Here is a 23,299-nt window from a genome sequence, read left to right as displayed (position 1 = left end):
AGCTGACTTAGTTATTTACCATTTTCAGGTGTTAGAAGGGCTTAGAGTTGACTTATGGCATAGCGGGGACTCGTTTGCATGGACCTCTAGGACATTCATTTATTTTGTTTTAGACTGTTATGTCAAGTTTGTGCATTTTAATTTTTATTTTTATTGAGGTTTATTTAGGATTAGTTTGATATGTGGGCTGTTTATATCCCATAAGTTTGGATGGTAGTGATTACGGTTGATTTTGCCGTTTATAATTGTGGCATGTCACTGGATTGAGTTTTGGTTATTTATTATTGGACTATTGTTTAGTTGTTCAATGTGATTATGGATTTGTGTTTAGGCTTATGTGTGCCTTGGGCTAAGGCCCTATGGGCCACGACCGATCATACTCGGGTTTGGGGCGTGATAAGTACCATTGGCTAACAAAGTAGATTAAAAAAAAAACATAAAATCACCTAAAATTTTGAATTTCAAGTTCCTAAAATATCTCCCCTCAATATTTCTCTTTCTTAAATCTCATCTTGTGACAAAGTAACTATACATTAAAAATGAAAAAACACAAATCTCATCTCATAACAAAGTAATTATATATTTATAAAAAAAATTATAGATTAAAATGAACGTAAAACTGCAATTGCTAATTTTTATAATTTTAAAAATATACAAATCTCATCTCATAACAAAGTAATTATATATTTATAAAAAAAAATTATAGATTAAAAAGAAAGTAAAACCACAATTGTTAATTTTTATAATTTTAATATTTTAAAATAGTACTATTGACTAACAAAGTAATTATAGATTAAAATTAAAGAAAAACTAAAATTGCTAATTTTTGTGATTTTAAAAATAATACGATTAGCTAACAAAGTAACTATAGATTAAAAAAAAAAATTGAATTATAAGTTCCAAAAATCTCTCCCCTAATAAGTATCTCTTTCCTAGAGATTTAAAAAAAAAAAAAATTGAATTACAAGTTCCAAAAATCTCTCCCCTGATATTTATCTCTTTTCAAAATCTCATAATCTATCTATCTATGCTATATATTATACCAAAATGACTTTTCATGTTAGAAGCTTTTAGTATTTCAAAACCTTAAATCTAATTTTTTGAATTTTTGATTTTTATAAAAAAAATTAAAACATTTATTGGCTATTCCAAGGACATAAATATTAACATTTAAAATTATTTAATGCAAATATATTGCCAGTAAAAAGAAAGAAAAAAAAGAAAAAAGCACACAATTCTCAATCTCAATCTCCCTCTCCCTCACAAAATAAATCAAGCCTTGCCTCTATTTAAAAAGCATATAAATATCATATAATCTTCTCTCTCACCTCCCATAAAATGTATACTATTAATATCTTTCACAACTGATCTGATCTATATAAACATAAAATTTAGCCTAAACCAAAATAAAAATTAAACCTTATATCTAAATTTTCTCTCTAATCTATAATTAAACACAATTTTATTCTCAAATAAATTTAAACATATCTATACTATATATAATTTTTTTTATAAAAATCTCATAATTTATTATTTATTTTTTTTGTAATGATTCCATGATTTATAATTTAGAAAATGAAAGATGAAAAAATTTATTCTTATGCACTCTTTTTCCAACCAATTCTTTCTTCTATCTAAAAATCCTAACCATCATACATTGTACTTTTTCCAAGTTATTCATGTCTTTCTCGTCTTATAAATATTACATTCATAGAACAATGAAACTCATTATTTTTTAACTTTCTTTTTATGAGACAATTTGGAGGTTAGTTTATGTTTAGTCTATTGTATTCTTTAAATAGACTCTTTTATCCTCTAGGTATACTATTTTTTCTTCTTATTTATTTATTTATTTATCTATGACCATTTTTTTTTTTTTTTTGTATTTCATATTTTGTGTGTCATTTCTCCCTCCTCTCTATCAACCATTATTTGTTTTTTTGTTTATACTATTTGTGTTGGTTAATATTGTTTTACTAGAATTTTTATACTAAAATGGTGTGATAGGTTCATTTGTTAATAAAAAAAAATGTCACTCATTATAAAGTGATAGATCAAAATCCAAACAAAATCATTATTAATAAAGAAGTAAAAAAATTGAAGGTGTTAGTTTTTTATGTTTAAAAATAATTATTAATTTTTTTGATCTATCACTTTATCAAAATCCAAACAAAATCATTATTAATCAATTTTTTCAAAACTATTAAAGGAGTTAGTTAATTATTTAATTATTTATCTTTAATATGTGCAATTCCTCTATTCTTTTATGGTACTTCTCTCTTTACTCTACTGTGAGTTCATATGTTTTTTTTTAAAAAATCATATGTAATTTAAAATTTTGAATCTTTTTATATAGGAAGTTAAAAAATAAATTTTAGAAGTTAAAATATAGCTATACAAAACCATATCCTTTTAAATATAGCCATATTTATAATTAATTTTAATCTATCTATTACCTATCCTTGTTTATATTATTATATAAATAAAAATGTTGTACGATAATTGAGGTTCCAAGTCCTAATATATATTTTTTCAAAATTAAAATTGTTAAAATTCATTTTTAATATCATTAATTTCTCCCTATTATAAATTTTATTTTAAATCTTATAATATTTATTCAATGACTAATATTCAATTTTTGTAAAAAAATTCTAATATATTCTTTCCAAAAGTTAATATAGCAAGTCTACAAAATCATATTTTAAAATTTAAAATTATTAATATATTTATTTATTTTTATTTTTGTTTTAAATAAGCGTGTTAAAGTATAAATAGATATTCAAATAAAATTATACTTATTAATAAATATGACATTAGTTTTAATTGTAATCACATCATTTTAAAGTTTTTATTCATTTTAAAACTTTTTTTTTTTTTTGATATTTTAACTTACATGTTACAATGATTTTTCTTACTCATTAAGTTTTTAAAATTTCTTTAATTATTTCCCTTTCAAAAACCAATATAACAATTTTTTTTAAATTCATATACTTTTATTCTAAAATAGTGAAGTATTAGATTTATGCCATTTTTTTTTAATAACAAAGCATAATTTTAAGGGAAATTTTTTTTAAGGTCCCTAATAATAGTAATTTAGAGGATAAAAGACACCAAAAAAAGGGGATGATGCCTCAGGTGCTTCAACTAGAACGCGCGCTTTTTAATTATTTCTTGGACCAAATACCCTTCACAATCAACCGAGAAAACTCAACTAGATTCCGACGACTGAGTTCTAGTCCTGATATCTAACCATCTTCACGAGCAAGAGAATAGCAGAATTAGGGTTTTACAATCATCTTCACAATCGACATTAGGGTCTCATTATCTTCTGGGAAAATCTTTTCCATTCTTTCCTCACAAATTTCTCTGACTCGTTTTCACTGTTCATCATCATCTCAGTTCATCTTCATCATAATGCATCTTTATCTCAAGGCATATCAGTTTGTAATTAGGGTTTCATCCTCACTCTGGTAAGTTTTTCTATTACCCAACGACTTTTTCTCTGAAAACATAGTTAATTGCATTTTATATTAGCCTTCCATTAATTAGGGTTTCAAATTCCCAATAAAAGCTACATGAATTTGAAAATGTTATTTCTCTGCGTTTTGAACTTATTCTTGAAGATTGTTGTGTGATTTTGTCTATAAGTTTCTCTGGCATTTGCTTGATCTATGTTCCTTTTTTGAATTTTCTCTGGCATGTTTATTCTCCATTTGTTTCTATTTACTCCCATATTTTCTCTGGCATGGTTAATTTCTCTGTATTTCTCTGTATAATTTTCAAGTTCAATTCATTCAAATTTCTCTGCTCTGTAAATTTCTCTGGCATTTTAATATTCTGTGGCTTGTTAGATTTATGTTTCTTTTTTGAAAATTTCTTTGGTATGTTTATTTTGTTCAATTCTTGGTTTCCTCCAAATTTCTCTATTGTGTAATTTTCTGTGACATGTTTATGTTGCTTTGTTTATTTTATCTTGCTAATTGTGGAATGAAAATTTTCTCCGGCATTTTAATTTTTTGTGGCTTGCTTGATTTATGTTTCTTTTTTGAATTTTCTCTGGCTATATTTTACTTCTATATGTAATTTTAGCCATTATTGAAATTTTTTTTGGCATGTTTATGTTGCTTTGTTTATTTTCTCTGGGAATGGAAATTTTTTGTGGCTAGATGTATTTCACAAGAAAACAATTAGTACTCTGACATCTAATTTTCTTTGGCCACCTTAGTTTTCTCCCTTATGTGTAATTTTCTCTAGGATTTAATGTTGACATTTTTATGTTTTCATCGTCTAGAAATGGCGCAAAGCAAAAGCAGCAAAACACCAGAAACACCAAGAAAGAAATAGAAACTCTCTGAGTCTGCCAATTATGATCTTAGATCAAAAGGCAGCAAAACACCAGAAACTCCTCGCCAAAAAATAGAAGTCCAAGTCGAAGAAGCACAAGCATCAAGATGAATATGCCAACTCCAAAGGAAGAGAGCTAAGTGCAGCATTCAATACCAATCAAACCTCTCATCTGTTGTCTCCTTTTTTCAAACAATAAAATTCAATTCAAACCAAGGTGTAGAGCTTCAAAAGACTCTATTCTGGTATTTGGTCCAAGCTTTAACAACGGGAAGGATGGATCCAAGGAAGTGTAGGAAATCAGATCATAATGTAGTTGCAATCATCCAAAGATACAATGAAAAAACAAAAACATTCATAATTGGTAAGAAGAACTTGACCTTTACAACTAATGACATGACCTTGATTTTTGGTTTGGAAAGTGGTAAAGGTGCCATGTCATTAAGATACTCAAAGAAGCCAAACATGTCATTCCTAAGGCAAAGATTCCCAATGGAAAAGAGGCTCACTGGTCCTGTTCTAAAGAAGGCATTGGTCAAAGCAATGAAAGGGAAGCAACCAAATGACTTCAAAGATGTAGCGATCATTGTTACCTTGTACTTATGTCTCACCCTATTTTTTGCAACAAGTGGGAATTCAATAGGGTGGGCTTTTATCAAGTACGTGGAACCGCTTGAATCAATGAAGAAGTATGATTGGCCAGAAGCAATAACAGCAACATTGATCAATTCTATAACAGCATTGCACAAAACTACAGAGAAAGTTATGAGGTGTGTCATTGCATTGCTGGTAAGTAGAATTTCCATTTCCATTTACAGTTATGACACTTACAAATTTATATGTTTAGTAAAATTTAAATATTTCAATTTCCATTACAGTATTGGCTATGAGAACATGCAACTATCATTAACTCAGAAGACAGTAACACAACCGAATTCCCAAGATGTGCCAAGTGGAACCAGCAGAGCTTGACCAAACAATTATAGAAGACACCAATCCAATCTCTTGCACCTCAACAGGTTAGATTTCTATCTCCACTCAAGTCTCAGTGAAATTCCAAAATTTCTCTAACCACTGGTTTGTTTCCCTTCTTGCCATCAAAATTTATAAACCAGTGTTAATCAAAATTTATCTGCAATTTTCTCTGTAATACAATAACTTATATGGAATAACTTATGTGCTTTGACTGATTGAGATCAATTTTCTCTGAAATTTCAATTTATGTTGATTGTTTGATTAACACTGGTTTATTTCTGCCCTTATAATGAATTTTCTCTGGAATCCAAATTTCTTTGACCACAATTACAGTAACATTAACTTATATGCTTTGATTTATTTTCTCTGATCCATAAAATTATGTTGCTTGTTTCATAATTTTTTCTGACCCATAAAATTATGTCTCATATTACAAATAGATAACGAGGAGCTAGTTAAAAACCCATCAGAAAAGTTTTGTCTTGGTAAAAACAAAAAGAAAGAAGCATAAAAGGCATTGGCCAAATTCAAGCAGACATTAAAAGATTCATTTGAAGAAGAAGGAGATGGCAACAAAGAAGAACAAGAAGAAAGCAATGGAGAAGAAGAGCAAGGAAGCAGTGCAGAAGAGGAAGGCAAAGAAGAAAATTGAGAAGTAGAACACAAGGAAGAATATGAAGGGAAAGAAGAAGAAGACAACTGTAACGCCCTCAAAATTAACCCATTATATATATCATTGACATTCATTATTTAAAGATGACAATCTATTAATTCATTCATCAGAGTATTTCAAAATAAAGCATTACATGTATCATCGAATAAAATGCCCTACAGGCTTACATCCTCCCAAGCCAACACTTGGATACAAAAATATGAGTTCTAACTCAATACAAGAAAAGCCCTAGGCTTGAATGTTTACATGTACTAATAATTTAAGATAGTTAACTAAAAGTAGTCTTCTTCAATCCAGAAGCCAAACCCTCCCAAGCTAATTCCTTGGAGGTAGTTTATCACCTGGACCTGAAAATGATGTTCCCATAAAGGGTGAGCCACAGCCCAGTAGAAATATACTAAACCACATATAAGCAATGAATAAAGCAATAGCATTCAACAGATGGTTAACCAAGATAATCAATTACTTTATTTTACAGTCTCATGACACTATTGTCTAAGATACGTTTTACTTTCCATTTTTATCAACATGGCTTAGAACCTGGCCAAACTTACAATAGTGAATCACATATATCATATTCACATCCTTCCAATATCAACAAACAAATGAGACTCAAGCTCAAATCAAACACTTCATACTTCCAGATTGATACACATTTTAGTGCTGTATCAATAAAACACTTCTATATAAATAAGCACACATAAAAGTGATGCTAATGGAGTCCATCCCCTATCTCCTCCCAAACAAAATCCGGTTTAGAGGTCCATCCCCTATCTTCCCCTAAACCGTGGAGTACATCCCCTATCTCCTCCCACACACAAACAATGTATGCAAATGCAATGCTCAATCAATACACGTATTTTCTGTATCAATGCCACAGTCAAAATTAATGACTTAACCAATGTGATTAGTTCCAGTTATTCCTAATCCACATGCAATGTCTACAACAATCATGACTATCCTCCACCGATAGCCCAAAACAGTTATTTCTAAACTGAAAATAATTATGTCCACAATTCAATAGACAAATGATTCAAATTATCCAATTATGCCATTTAATCAATGAATTTCCCAATTCCATGAATTTAACCATCTTTTCCCAATTCCATGAATTACTTATACAAATCAATTCAATAATTCAACTAAGGTTTTTCCCAAAATTTACCAAAGTATTCCCAACATATTAAAATACCAAAACTTAGAACATAACCTATAAAATGGAGTAGGAAATCCCTACCTCAAAGAAAACAACCCAAAAGGTGAAGAAAGAGATGAGTGCCCAGATACCAAAGTGCTCCAAATCGCCAAATGCTCAGATTAAATGGTAGCCCTTGCCTCACTCTATCTTTTTAATGAAAGATCTAGGGTAGAAACACACCCTAAGTGGATCAAATCTAAGAAAGAAGGTGAGTAGGGAGAGAGAGAAGTCAGACCTAGGGTTTGGAATCAAAAGAAAATGAAAAAGACTGATCAAATCCCACTGCTGTGTATATAAACTGGACAGGCTCGCTCGAGCGAAGACTTGGTCGCTCGAGCGACCAGACACAGAGAAACTACGCTCGAGCCAAGGAAGCCTTGCTCGAGCCAACAACTCAAATGCTCGCTCGAGCGAAAGAAAGCTCGGTCGAGCAAAGAACTCAAACCCTCAGGTCTGAACCCAGACACACGCTCGAGCGAAGGAACTATAGCTCGAGCGAAGGATGAACTAACTCGCTCGAGCGAAGAAAAGCTCGCTCGAGCCAAGAATGCACAGCTACAGATCCAAATCAAACACTACCTCTCGCTCGAGTGAACAACTCCTCGCTCGAGCGAAGAACCAAAAACCTGGACAGCAACACTTGGTTTCTAAACCCAACCAACCTGAAACAAACCTGCCCAACACATCCTATAATTCCAAATGAGAAAATAAGGAATAACAACAACAACCATTATACAATGACAGAATCTACGGAACAGTCCGGATACAATAATTAAATGGGAAAAGACCGGGGTCGCTATAACAACGAAGAAGAAGATGAAAGCACTGAATCTAAAGAGGAAGAAGAGAACAATGAGGAAAGGGATGAAAAATAAAATAATAAGCGGATGAACCAACATCATGATAGCATTTGTGGCTCAACAATGCAACAACATCAAGAATCTGAGGAATCAAAGGATGCTCAAATTGCTAATATGCATGAAAGACTAAAGGCACTTTCTAAATCCAAAATAGAAGAAGAGAAAAATTGGAATCAATTACTTGAAGAAAAGGACATTTCAATAAGAACCTTGACATCAAATAATTTAGAATTTCAAGAAAAAGACAATACAGACCAACTGAAATTAAGGATGATGGAGGTTCAAAAAGATGATGATACAAAAATAATTCAATAGTTGAGGCATTCAATTTCAGAGCTTGAAATTGAAAATGCTAGATTGCATGAACAAATTCAAGAACTATCCGTCTAACTAGCAACACAACCTTACCGAACACCAACACAAGTTCAACCACAAGGTCAGTGAAAATCTTGAACCACAAAAAGTTATGTTCTTTTGTCAACATAACTCAAAGAAATTTCTATTTACTAAAATTTTCTCTGTCAATGGTAATTTTCTCTAGAATTTAAATTTCTTTGACCACATTACTTTGGCCAGTTTAATTTCTGCTGCTTATTTGATTTTCTCTGTCTATTTGCTTCCATATGTGTGTAATGTTCTCCATATTTTGTAACTTCCCCGACCACATTGATTTTTTAGGCTTGTTTGATTTTCACTGTGTATAGTTGGAAGGGAAGTGGAAAAACAACCAATAACCCAACAAGAAAAAGTGACACACAAACAACAACCAAAATAAAAGACAAAAGTCTATGGTAACTGAAAAATATTGAATCAAATAAATTTACATATTAAAATATGATCTGTTACTTCAGAGAAATTTAACTTTTACTAATATTTTCACTGTCTACAGTGAAAAAAGATCTTACATCAATGATAAAGAATTTAAAAGAAAAAGAAAGGAAAGGAAGCAAGATCCAGACTATCATTATCCCAAAGTTGTGAAGATCACTAGAGGTTCAAAGCAAGATACAAAGCCAATAGAGCAAACCACTGAAGACAAAGAAATACTTGATGTCGATGACTATGTCTTGCCTCAACCGACAAACGTTAGAAAATCTTGGATTTTTCCACAAAGTCTACCTATTGTAAAATTGATAAAAGGACGTGTCAAAGATATCTTGTAGCATATATCAAATGTGTCTGGACTAGAGTACGTAGCAGAAATCAAATGTGTCTAGACTCCCATTAATTTGTGTCTTTGTGTGTAAATTTCTTTGTGATTTAAAAATTATCTTTTTGCAGCAAGATTATGTGGAGAATTTTTTGAAAGCTTGCCTTGAAAGAGAGGCACAATCACAACCCTCATTCAAATTGATAGACTCACAAAATAAAAATTATGACTTTCAATATGTTGACAATTATAATGACTCGGATTTTAAATTCATATTGGATTGATGTATTGTGGTGCCTGTCACCTTAAAACTTGTATGGTTGTCGGACTCTTGATATTGATGGGTTGGCAAGCGAAATTTAAATATTACAATTGAGGACCCTTGGGTGACTTTTGGAACCTTGATTGAAGCCTTGATTGAAGCCTTAACAAGATATATAGATAAGATTAGATAAAAAGCCCCAAATTTGAGTTTGAGTTTTTGACCAGCCGTCACTCTTTTGCCCTTTTATCCTTCCATACTTTGAATTTGAATGTGAGGCTGGAACCAGCGGAAAGATTGTTTCCGGGGCTTCGACTTGGACACAAGAACGACCTAGAACAGAGTCCCGATGAGAGAGTTATACCCGTTTGAAGTTTCCATATCTGTGCTGAAAGCAGGTCCGCACGAGCGGGAAAAGCGGCGCACGTGCGGACTGTGCGAATTTAGCAGCTTAAAAACGTGATTTTTAGATCATTTCTTACATTTTCTTTTCCCCTCTTCTTTCCTCTCATTCTAGGTCCGAAAACCTAGCCCTAAAAACCTTGATTTCCTCCACTTTTATCAACAAATCCACCATGGATCTTGCATCAAGGATGGAGAACAAGAGAAGATCAACATTTTCAACCGATTGGAGCTCGGATTTGTGACGGATTCTCATCAAAGCTTCGCTCCTTTGCTTGATTCTTGAGGTAGGGGTTCTAGTTCTTCCTCAATACTTCCATAAATAGATAGATTTGTGGTATTTTGATTATGTACATACAAAACCTACATTTTTTAGCATATAGAGTATATTATGAGAATTGGGGGTTTAGGGTTTGAGATGTTAGGAGTTCAATTGATGGGTTAAAATGGTGGATTATGAACCCTAGGTGTATAATTAATGGGAAAGTTGGAATAAAAAGTAATGGGTTAAGAAGTTTGAATTTTTCTTGAAATTTCTTGATTTTTTTCTTGAAACCCTAGGTTGATTCATGATGATAATCAATGATTTGGCCTAAATTGAAAGTAGAATCATGAAATTGGTAGGTTAAATTATATATGTACAAGTTTAATTGGAATTTGGTTATGTTTGAAAATTATATTTAAAATTTGCGAATGAACTTTGTTATGAGCATTGTAAATCATGCTATAATGAGAAAGGAAATTGGGGGAAATGATTTATTAATGATATAGATGACATAAACTCGGTTATGGAATGTTGAAATGGGAGTTAAGAATTCCTCTTGAATTATGTTGAATTATATTTAATGATGTTGAGTTGAATCATGTTGTATCATGTTGCTTAGGTTGAATTGTGATGGTTATGTGGAATTGTATTGATTATGTTGATTTTGGTTTTGTGATCTAAAATGTAGAGTTTCCAAAATGGGTTTAATCTCAAATCATTTTATTAAATTCGTAGTGGGCTTGTTTAGTCATTCAACTCAAGAGGATGATTCAATGGGGTTTCTTTACTAGGATGGGAAATGTTTGGTTTTTGTTGAAAACCCTAGAAATTTAGAGATTTTTGGGGAACATAGAAATGTTCATAAAACTCCTTTCTTTCTTTGAATAGAAGATTAATGGGTGTAAATTTCATAATGTGTTTTGCAAGAATGGTAATCTTTTAAATATATTGAGTTAGAGAAATGGTTTTAAAAACTTCATGTGTAGTCCTTGATGAGACCATGTTGTTATGACTTGTGAAATGAGGAAGTTGATGGTATATGGTTGACTTGGGAAGGAATGTTATGAACCATGGAAATTTTTGCATTTGCATGTCATTTTATTTATTATTGTGCATGGTGGTTCTAAATCGAAGAGATTTCCATTCATGACAGAAAATGGTTTGTATGAGAAATATGGAAATGTGGATGGGGTAAATACGTTGGTAAGTCCAGATAGGGGGTGTAGATGAATTTGATAAGTTGGCCTGAGTGTCCAGGGTGAAAGACCCGAAAGTCGCGCGGATAGGTGTCGAGCCTTCCGGTTAGCACTGGTAAAAATGACAGTTTGGTAGTGCTCGTAGAGACTACTTGCAGACACCAGCCTAGGGATTACCAGTGTCGTATTTACCGCCCCAATTGAATTAATATTGGAAGTTTGACATTGATGAAATCACATGACAATATTGAGAACATGGCGATTTTGAAACAATGTATTGAACTGAATATTTTTCCTCATTGATTACCCTTGGCATAGCATTGCATTTACATTTACTTTTGTGTTGAGGAAAAAACATAACTATATATACCTTGTGAGAATTCTCTACAGAACATAGAAATTCATTATAAAAAAAATGGCTGGTTTTCGAAAATGTTTTGGGTGCCCATATCCCGCCGTATAGTAGCCGGCAAATGTGGGGGATGGTTTTAAAAAATTGAAAAAAATGGTTTTTGAAAGAAAATGGCTTTTATGAAAATGGTTTTTTTTGGGGAGTTCACTTCCCGTCGTATAGTAGCCGGCGAAAGGTGGAAAGTGTTATGAATTGGGTGCCTGCTATCCCGCCGTAGTAAGTCGGCAAAATGTGGATTATGTTGAGTTATGTGTTGAAAAGTGTGTTGAGTTGATCATGTTATTTGTAACTTGTGATGGATTTGTGAAATTGCATATTGATGTGTAATTTGGTTTAAAGAGGAAATGTGCATGGGCATTATTTGTAAAGAATGGAAACCAAAAATGGATATGAGGATTATAGACTATGATGGTAAACTTAATGTAGTAGTTGTGTTAATAAAAGTAAAGTGTGAATGTTATTCTGCAATTAGATAAATGATTGAATTGAAAGGGGTTATTAAAGTTGTGTTATCTTGAAATGAAACTTTGTGGGTGTAATTAACGGTGTGAATTGAGTATAGGAGAATTGTTGGCGAGTCAAAAAGGAACCTGAACTTGAAAGTTATGGGGTTTTAAATTAAAAATGAAGAGTACACTACGCCAAAACAAGACATTAACGGCGGTTTCGTTACCACCGTTTAAAGATACTATTAACGACAGTAACGAAACCGCCGTTAATACCGCTGTTAATGTATCTTTAATGGCGGTTTTTGTTACCGCCGTTAACAAAACCGCCGGTAATGACCCTTTAACGGCGGTAATGAAACCGTCGTTAAAAAACCGCCACTAAAGCCATTTTTAAATGGCGGTAATGAAACCGCCGCTAAAGCCCTCTCATTACCGCCGTTAATGACGGGGGTCTTTGTCGGCGGAGCTCCGGTGAGTGGTGACCACACGCGGCTAGGGTTGAACATGACCATCTACAATCAAGTAAAAGTAATGTTTAAATATTTATTGGGAAAATATATTTCATGAAGAGTGGCTGTGGTGGAGTGGTTGAATGAGAGGTTGAGGGTTCAAGACTTGGGGAGTGCAAGAAGAAAGAATTATTTTTTGAAAAATTTGAACCTATTTACGGCGGTAAAGAATCGCCGTTTTTGGTCGACTTTTAACGACGGTAATTTACCTTTTTATGACGGTTGTACTTTTTCCGACACGCACATAAACGGCAGTAACAAAACCGCTGTTAATACCGCCGTTAAAGGCTTTAACGGCGGTTTTACAGCCTTTAATGGAGGTAAAAAACCGCCGCAAAAGCCCAATTTTGGCGTAGTGGTAGAAAAGAAGAATGAAAGGAAAAGAGGAGTATTAAAAATGGAAATTAAATGAGAAATATTTTGGGAATTGATTAATAACCTTTAATTGATGTTGTTTCTTAAATATGGTTGTTTCACAAGGATCTATGGTTTTCTAAAGTTAAAGGATGATTTTTAATGGCCGAAGGTGTTTCTTAAAAGTGTTTAAATAGTTTTTGAGAAAAAGGTACCTTACTTATGATATTTTGAAATTATGAAATGTCACCCTACGATATGGTATCACCCTGCATGCATGATCATTTCTATCTGTGTGTTAGTTATTGATTTAGAACTATATGAGATTCCTACTGGGCATTAGTGCTCACCCCGTTGTTGTTTTATCTTTTTATAGGAAGAAAGTTTGGATTATTTGATTGAAGATTTATGGAGTTCTTGAGTCCATTTGTATAACTTCATAGTAGATGTAAAGGAATTGGATTTTGTATTTGCATTTATTTATTTGTAGCACAGTAGGAGATTGGCATGTATGATTGTCATTGTAATATTCATTGAGAGAGAGAACATGTATTATTGTATTTCTATTACTCAAGTGTAATAGATATTTTTATATGTAAAAAAAAAAAAATGGACCTAAATTACAGGCATGGGTAATGGTTTTGAGTAATAAAAATTTGGGACGTGACAACAATGCTCCACAACAAGCCGATGATTCGTAAGTTTCATACAACATCTATAAATAAGATAATTTAATTTGAATGTTTCTCAAAACTAACTATACCTATAATTTGTATGAAGTGTGGTTTGTGGCCTCTTTATATGCTACATAATGAGACAATATATCAATCATGAACCTATCAGCTCGACATTGTCAACACAAGATATAAGGTTGATGAGGGCAGAAATCATAGAGAGATTTGCAATCGAAGTTGGCTGGTCATGACTAGAACCAATTCAAATACCACAACAAGAAGTACCAAAAGTATAATAGTGGAAGCACACTAGTGAAAGGAAGACAATGCACACAAAGTAATTAGGAATAACCCTTTAATATTTTTTTCATATATTGAAAAAATGATGATGTTTGACATAGATGTATATATCTTTTTTTGACATATATGTATATATTGAATGAATGATGATGTTTGACATATATGTATATATCTTTTTTCAAAATTTTATAGCTATCAATAGTTAAATATATATTTTTATAATGCATGCTAACTGGTGATTGTCAACACAATGCACTGAGAGAAAATTATACGCCTGAAGAAATTTCTCTAGTTTGAAGTTACCAAAATTTCATAGAGAAATTTATCTCGTATCATGCAAAAAGGATGCCTATATGATCATGTAATTTGTAATGCATTGTGTTGGTACAAAACAATGCACAGAGTAATTCACCACCATCAAATTCAAAAAACACAATGCACATAGTAATTTTATCTGCTATTGACAAATTTCTATAGATGAATTTTATTTCAAAAAACACAATGCACAGAATAATTTTCTCTGCTAGTGACAAATTTCTCTGGATGAATTGACTGGTATTATAATCACACTGCCCAAAGTATGTTTCAAAAAACACAATGCACATAGTAATTTTCTCTGCTATTGGCAAATTTCTCCTTATGAATTTGACTGGTATTATAAACACACTCCCAAAGTATGTTTCAAAAAACGTGATACACAAAGTAATTTTCTCTACTATTGAAAAATTTCTCTGGATGAATTTGATTGGTATTATATACACACTGTCCAAAAGTACATTTCAAAAACCATAAATACACAAAGTAATTTTCTCTGCTATTGGCAAATTTCTCTGGATTAATTTGACCGGTATTATAAACACACTGCCTAAAGTATGTTTTAAAAACACAAGTGCATTAATCCAGAAATTACAAAAAAAATTCAAAGAAAATACTAAACACAACGCACAACAGACACATTATTTTTGTAATAAGATCCATACCCATACAAATTTTTCTCTGTTAACCAACATCGAAAAATGTAACATAAATTCCTCTAACATCCTCAAATGTATTATTCAATCAATATAATGTATTATTTTCAACTATTTAATAAAGGTTCCTTGCATGTCCTCTTACTACGGAGACCAATACTCCCATATCGACTACACTTCATCACCCTTTTAAACTCTTCAGTAGAAGCAATTTTGTTCTTCTTTGGCCTCCCAACTGGTCTCTTACTCAATGAAGGTAAAATCATAGCATCATCAATGCTACACACAGGTTTTTCAATAGTTGGAACTGGGCCAATTGAAAACAAGTATGCTTGACGATGCATATCAGCATGAAAAAATGGTTCAACAAATGAATTCAAATTATTTCCACTCTTAAAAATTGCAGCAATCGCATGTTGACATGGATACCTGTAATGACCCAGACATACATCGATTAGTTAGTCATCTAAACGCATTGTTATGTGCTAATTGATTTCGGGTTTGATGAGAAATTGACTTTATATCTGTTGATTTGATTTGTACAAGAAGGCCTTTGGTAATCTCGGATTACTGGCCGGTTACAACACTAAACCTATAGGGATGGGTTTGGGTCATGACAATACCTATTTATTTCCCATTTTCGACATGAACAAGTTCTCAACCCAAGATCAACCATAACCAAAAGAAAACAATGCACTTCAAATACATTATCAGATGATAAACTCACATTCCACGTCCTCCCATCCATGAAACCCTTCTCCAACACACTATCCATATGAGGACAGAGAACTTTATTCCATTTACTAGAGAGCAGCCTCCGATTAGACCTCATATTCATGATTTGCAATGGTATCATGTCCACCAAATTTGTTATTGGCAAGTGCCGAGCTTCTCGTATCTATGAATTGAATGGCTCAGCAACATTTGAATACATTTCACCACAACGTTTCCCCTCGAAATATGCATCACTCCAATTTTCATATGGTAAACTTCTCAAGAAAACACTCACAATGTCTCCTCCCTCACTTTTTAATTCATTTAATTTGAAATGGAATGATGCCTTTGTTGGCACATATGCACATTCTGAAAACTTGGACACGATCGTCTCCTTAACCAAATTTGTGTTTCCACATGATAACCTATCCCTCAAATTTCTCTATAGATGTTCAAGACAAAATCCATGATAGCAATTAGGGAAAAAAAAACTAGCAATTCCTTCCACAATACCATGATGTCGATCTGATATGAAACTTATCACCCTCTCCAATCCCAATAATTCACATAAATGCTCAAGGAACCAATACCAATTGTCTTTATTCTCGACATCAACAATGACAAAAGCTATAGGAAAAAACCCTACAAAACAAATAGGAACAAGCATATTAGATACACACATGCAGAGAAAATTAAAACAATAAACAACCAGAGAAATTTTACACTGCCAAAATCCAAAGAAACTTCACACAATGGTCAAATCCAGAAAAAATTCACACAGTGGCAACATGCAGAGAAAATTCACACAGTGGTAACATCCAGAGAAAATTCACACAGTGACCAAATCTGGAGAAAATTCACAGACTTGCAACATCCAGAGAAAAATCACATAGTGGCCACCTCGAGAGAAAATTCACACAGTGGCTACCTCCAGAGAAAATTCAAAGTGTCAGAGAAAATTCACAAAACATAACCACAAAAATAGAAAATTCACTCAATTCTCACATGTATAAAAAATTCACATACTTAGAGAAAATTAGATATATTTACAATTACCTTCATTATCATCTTTTCCCGTTGCAGCAAGCATAACTCCTTTGTATCGTCCTTTCAAAAATGTTCCATCAAGAAACAGCAATGACCGACAATATTTGAAACCAGCAACGCATGCATGAAAAGCCACAAACACTCTTTTGAAACACTTGTTATCTTCAAAATCTAACTCAAAATGACTACCTAAATTGTTCTTCCATGCCTCATCAAAATACCACCATAATTGATCGAATGATAAACAAGAATCCCTAAGAATCCCCATATGTACTACTTTTTCAAACCCCAACCAACCACAATTATAACTGATTGAGACCCCATACTTGTCTTTCATTTCTTTGACAACATCTACTAGATAAGTTAAAGATTTCACACTTACCTCTTCAAGTATCAGCCCAGAAACTAAGCTGGAAGTCATCCTACCATGTTTACAAGTATGAACAGTCACACCACACGTATGTTCATTGTTCAAAGTTCTTATGCAAAAGAACCCATTTGTTTTTTCAACTAAAGCATGTACATGCCACATACATCTCCTTAATTCCTCATATACATATTCTGTCGTAACCCTCAGCTTGTTATTTTGAACATATGTAAACGGAAAACCAGCCTCAATAGCATATTTGCACAAAACAGTACGGAACTCAACCACACCACCTTCAAACTCTTGTCCAACACTTCTAATATTATTTCGCTAACCAGTTAACAATAACACCTTTTCTTGGTGAGAACAAAACTTAGAGAGTGAATTCCTTTCAATATCCATGAGCCTATCACATTCACCATGCACAATATCTACCTAATTAGACCCTACTTCATCCTCTTGATCAGAAGTACTACACCTAATAACTGAAACATCAACTATATCAACACCACATGCACAAACAGCCCTCAACATATTCAAAAAATCAATGTTATTTCTAACCATACAATTCGGATGGCCCATAATAGAATATGAAATACAAATCATCTCAAGTTTCAAATTCTCTCATGTTTTACACAAAATGCCAACCAATTCCTCAAAATTCAATTCGCATGAAACATTAATGACAATAGTATCATTCCTATATTTGCACAACAATAACATTGCACTGTCCATCTAAACTAAAAGAAAAAACATGAAAATAACTAGTTCAATATAAAAACACTTAAAAAGCACATCATAAAAGTCCAGTGAAATTTGTAATAATTATAATTTTCTCTGGACTCAAATAAAAGTCTAGAGAAATTTACGAACTTATATTCACCTTCAAGATAACAAAAACAAAATCACAAAGAAAATTAATGAGTCTAGAGAAAATCATAGAGAAAAATCACAGAGAAAATTAATGAGTCCAGAGAAGATCACAGAGACAATTAATGCTAACTATTAAACACAATCACAGAAAAAAAAAACATAGAGAATATCTGTTATGAAATTATAATAGTCTCTGTGATTTTCACAAGACGACAAGCTTCCAATTTTCTCTGTGATTTTCGCTGGATTATAATAACAAACCTACAATTTTCTCTGAAATATAAAGAAAAGTGTAGAAAAATGGGGAAAAAAAAATAGAGCACAAAACTTAGAAAAGTGCAGAAAAGCAGAGCCGGTCTCCAAACGTAAAGAGCAAAACTTATCATTGATAAGCATGTAACAGAAAACGAAAAATCAACTCTGAAAATTAAAATCAACTCCATTGTCAATAACAAAGAATGAAAAATCAATTTCAAAAATAAAAAACAACTACACTGAGCTGGCCTCTATCTCACATTGATCAAAACTGAAAACAAAAACCTAATTTAAAATACACTTGAAAAACTAATATGAAATTGGAATCCTTACATACAAATCAAATGAAAAATCAAAAACTTACACTGATTATTAAACTTACCTGATTCAACTCCACTGTAAATCAAATCAACACGACTTCAACTCTTACACGATCAACAACTACAAAATTCCAAGAAAATCTCCACGAAAATCTACATCATCAAGTTCTCCACGAACATCTCCATTGTCAAGTTCATCCTAACATAATATTCTACAAAATAGCAATATAATCTTCAGTTTCCAAAATTAAAAACCACGTATATTATAATAAAAAGGGTAAAATAGGTATTTTGTAACCTAAAATAACATTGAGGGACCTTAGGCATCAAAAAATATTATTGTGGATCTCTCCTCATACTAAAAGTTGGGTAAGGATCTGTAGCTTGCTTTTCCTACTCCTCGGAGCGGTTTAGTCTCCTTGGATACGATAGCCCTATAGTTCAGACTCCCGTGGTTCTGAATCTGGTTACACAAGTACAATGTGAAATAGATAAACACAAATGAGTCTAAATCCGACAAATCTTTTGGAAAATCGATTCTGAATCAAAAATGCCAAAAATTGTTTGCTTTGCCAGATTATAAAGTCACCACCTAAATATTTTTAAGAAATTTAGGAAACCCAAGACTCGTGCCAAAGACCACTTATCCGTCATCACCAAAGTGTCTTGGCTCGGGAACATAGGTATGAAAGGGGAAGGCCATGAATTGAGCACCCAACTCACCTGATCAAAGATCGGCCTCTACTAATCATGATGTGATTCTTATGTACAGTATATGCTCTTGTTCCGATTATTTAGGCTATTCTTACTATGTGGTGCACACAAGTATAGACTAATTTGCAAAAGTTGGAATACATTGATTTTATGTGTGTTTTGAAATGTGTTTGAATAGCCTTCATCCACAGACATTCAAACAGGTATATCACTTCAACACTTAGCCTCATGGTATTTATGCTTGATATGGAAACAATCACATGTATGCAACATGCTAAAAGCAAAAATGCTCGCCTAGTACTCAACTGAGGCAAGCCAAAAGAAATAAAATAGTTAGAAAAAATGCATGATCCTAACGGTGTAAAAGGACTAATGTAACATATACAACATGCAACTAATGGCCTTGGCTACTAGTATGGCATGTGAGTCAATTTGATGGCATGCGGTTTAAGCACGTAGTCAAGTAAGGATTTGAAATTTGACATCGGTTAGCATGATGAGCCGAACCTTTATGCATGCAAAACGAATGGATACAAATCATGGCAAATGCTAAGGAAAATATGATGCTACATGCTATCTATCATAAGCGAATAAATAAAAGGGAGAAAGAAGTGGGGGTTAGAAGACATACACACATTATTACATATTTGCCCTTACCCAGGAGGGTCCAAATAAATGTTCTACTTAACTAACTATTACAACACCAAAATTTAACTAGCTATTCTAACTAATTATTACAAATTGAATGAATCTAATTACTTAATTACATTACAAATTTAATTAAGTAATTAGCTATTACAATTTCAAAGGAATTACTAATTTAAGTAGGAGATACTACTATTTAATTAACAAGCTATGGGAAGCATGGAATTGCCTATGTATGAACAAGAATTTCCACTTGAAAATCCCTCTGTTTTGTTGCTAGAATTGTTCTGTTTTGCAGTAAAAAAATTGAACTGTTTTCATCCCAGCCTCTGCTCTATTCTGCCATGAAAATGGCATTGCTAGTCTAAAATGACGTGGCCGGCTAGCCATAAAAGGTGGTCGGCTGGACGGTTAGGTGGCCGGTCAGCCACTTTTTTGGGCTCTGCCTTGCTGCAACAAAAAAGAAACAAAGCACAAGCAGAGTATTTTCAGGGAATGTTCGTCCACTCTGCCTCTCCTTATCATCAAACAGATCAAAGGAGGGGTAGTCTCAATTCACAAATCATCAATCGACGCAAACTTATTGCGTGATGATCTACGCATCGAGGGACAAAATCTAAATAAATGACAATAAAAGACCAACAAAACCTCCTCCCTATCATGGAATTGATCAAGGGAAGTGGTTGACCTTGAATCTTGAATCATTATCATCACTAAAGAGTATGAACTGATTCAAGACTCAATGGGTTCAATCAACGTCCGATTGAACCCAAACCATTTTTATTACTCTTGTTACCTCTTTTAGTCCATTTTATTAGCCCTTTGTTTAATTACCTTTCCATTCTTTAGTCATTTTTGTCCAAAAATAAGAATTAAGTCCACCAATGGAGAGAAGTGTCAACCAAGGAGTTATTCTTGGCATGAAAGTGATGTAACGCCTTGGAAATGAACCTCCGAATTAAACCATCACGCATGGAAGGGTCTCTTTCTCAAGCTTTGAACAACATTCACTTGAAACGACTCTCAAATGACCAAAAACCAAGAAATGAGGGAGGTTGTAGAGGTGATTATGCAAAGTGTAAACATATATATGAAAGCCATGAAAATAAAGGCTGTCAACTCAAATAGGTTGGTGTCTAAGGCCTAAACCACCAAACCTATGAGGATTACAACACTACGAGCATACTATACAAAGCATAAATGAAATAAACACCCTAAAACAGTCCTAAAAACATCTAAAACAGTGCTGGAATGATCATGGAAAAGCTAGAAAAAGTGAACTACAATAATGGAGAAATGAAGCTAGTAAGCAAGCCTAAGGAAGGGTGGCTAACCCCTTCACTTTTTGAACCTTAAAACCACTTTTTTAGCCACTGGAAAACTCTGAAAAGCAGTAGGAAAAAGTTGAAAAATAGATGGGAAACACAAGGAAAAAAGCTTGGAAAATAAGGTTCAAAGAAGGGTGGTTAGCCCCTCTATCTTTGATAGCTTTAAGCCAAAACAAACCAGTGTAAAACCAGTAACTAAAGATAGGAAAGAAGTAGTGTAAAGAAGCTAGAAGTTATACCTCTTGAAGATGAGTAACATTTTGATTCACAAACCAACAAATTCTCACCCTTAAGTGCTGAAATTTAAGCTCAAGAAGCCCTAAAAATTTGGTTTAGGGAGTATAGGTAGGGTTTGTATAGGTTGCAAGATATATATATATATATATAGAGAGAGAGAGAGAGAGAGAGAGAGAGATTTTCAAAAAATTGAGCTCTTGGAATTTTTTCTAACTTAAAAACATAAGGTATGGCTTTCTATATATAGAACAACTGGTTGATATCTCCAAAATATCTATATTGAGCCAGTTGGTACAATGTATGCACATGGGTAGACATTTGGCAACAAATATCTGTTTTACCGGGAAACATGGCCGGTTGGCTGCCCAGGTAGGGGACGGCCGGCCACTAAATTCTAGCTAGCTGGCCACCTTTTAGCCTGCAGGTTTTTGGGTGGTCAGGCTTAAAAAAATTCTATTTTGGTGCAAAAGTGGTGCAAGGTTTTAGGTTTCTGAGACTAAAAAATCGAGGCTTTCTTCTGAGGAAATCGAATGTTTGTCCAGCATAACTTTTCATCACCGGGTGACTAACTTGAGGCGTCCAAGTCTTAAGGGCGGTCAAAAATGGGGTGTCTACAGTTGCCCCTCTTTGACAGAGCTCAAAGTCATGAAATGACGTGAGTGAATGTCAAAGCCCAGAAACGACCCATTTTGACAAGGCCGTAAGACTTGGGCAAACAAACAAGACATAAAATTAAATTGGTTGAACTCAAAAGTTGTCTACGTAGCCCTTTGCAAGGAATCAAACCGGCGTAGTTCATAGGCAAGATGCAAATGATATGCACAAATAATACCGTTGAAAGCTGGACTCACATGCCTTGCGAAGCCAGTTTTGAAAATCCATGAGCATGCAAGACAATACAATAAGCGATACTCAAGATGACAGCATATGAATGAAAAGCCTCAAGGTCAAATCAAAATAAACCTAACCATGCCTCACACGGAAAGGAGTAAGCAAACGTCAATTCCAAACACGTTTCACGTAAAAGGAGGAAAGACACACTCTAATCCCATTAGAATTGTGAGAAGAAGAAGAGAAAAACCACTCAGGATCGCGTTCCTGCACACCCTGAGATACTCTAATCACGTTGAAATCGTGAGAAGAGGAAGAGAAAAATTGCTCAGGGTCGTGCTTCCGCACACCTTGAGATACTCCAATCATGCTGAAAATGTGAGAAGAGAAATAGAAAAATTGCTCAGGGTCATGTTTCCTCATGCCCTGAGATACTCTAATCACGCTGAAAACGTGAGAAGAGAAAGAGAAAAACCACTCAGGGTCGTGCTTCCGCACACCCGGAGATACTCTAATCACACTGAACACGTAAGAAGAGAAAGAGAAAAACTGCTCAGGGTTGTGCTTCCGTATACCTTGAGATACTCTAATCACGTTGAAAACATGAGAAGAGAAAGAGGGAAACCGCTCAGGGTCGTGCTTCCGCACACCCTGAGATGCTATAATCATGCTGAAAACGTGAGAAGAGGAAGAGAAAAACCGCTCAGGGTCATGTTTCTGCACACCCTGAGACAAGCCTCGGGGGACAATGATCCTAAACGTTGTTCAGCATAAAAGGATAAATGATACAAGATAACGCAAGATGCAAATAAATACAATAAGTGCAATAGATGATATGGTATGCGTGACAAGCAATGTAGCGGATGATGCTTAGGAAATGCAATAAATAATCAAAGCAACGATTTAGATACCACCTCACGGGGTGAGTGGCGATGAATCGCTCTATTCGGACGGGGATCTCCTTCTTGTGTTGT

Source organism: Camellia sinensis, chromosome 8, assembly GCF_055761805.1.
Source record: "Camellia sinensis isolate YWXY chromosome 8, ASM5576180v1, whole genome shotgun sequence".
NCBI classification, from domain to species: Eukaryota; Viridiplantae; Streptophyta; class Magnoliopsida; order Ericales; family Theaceae; genus Camellia; species Camellia sinensis.
Note: the sequence above shows the minus strand (reverse complement) of the source record.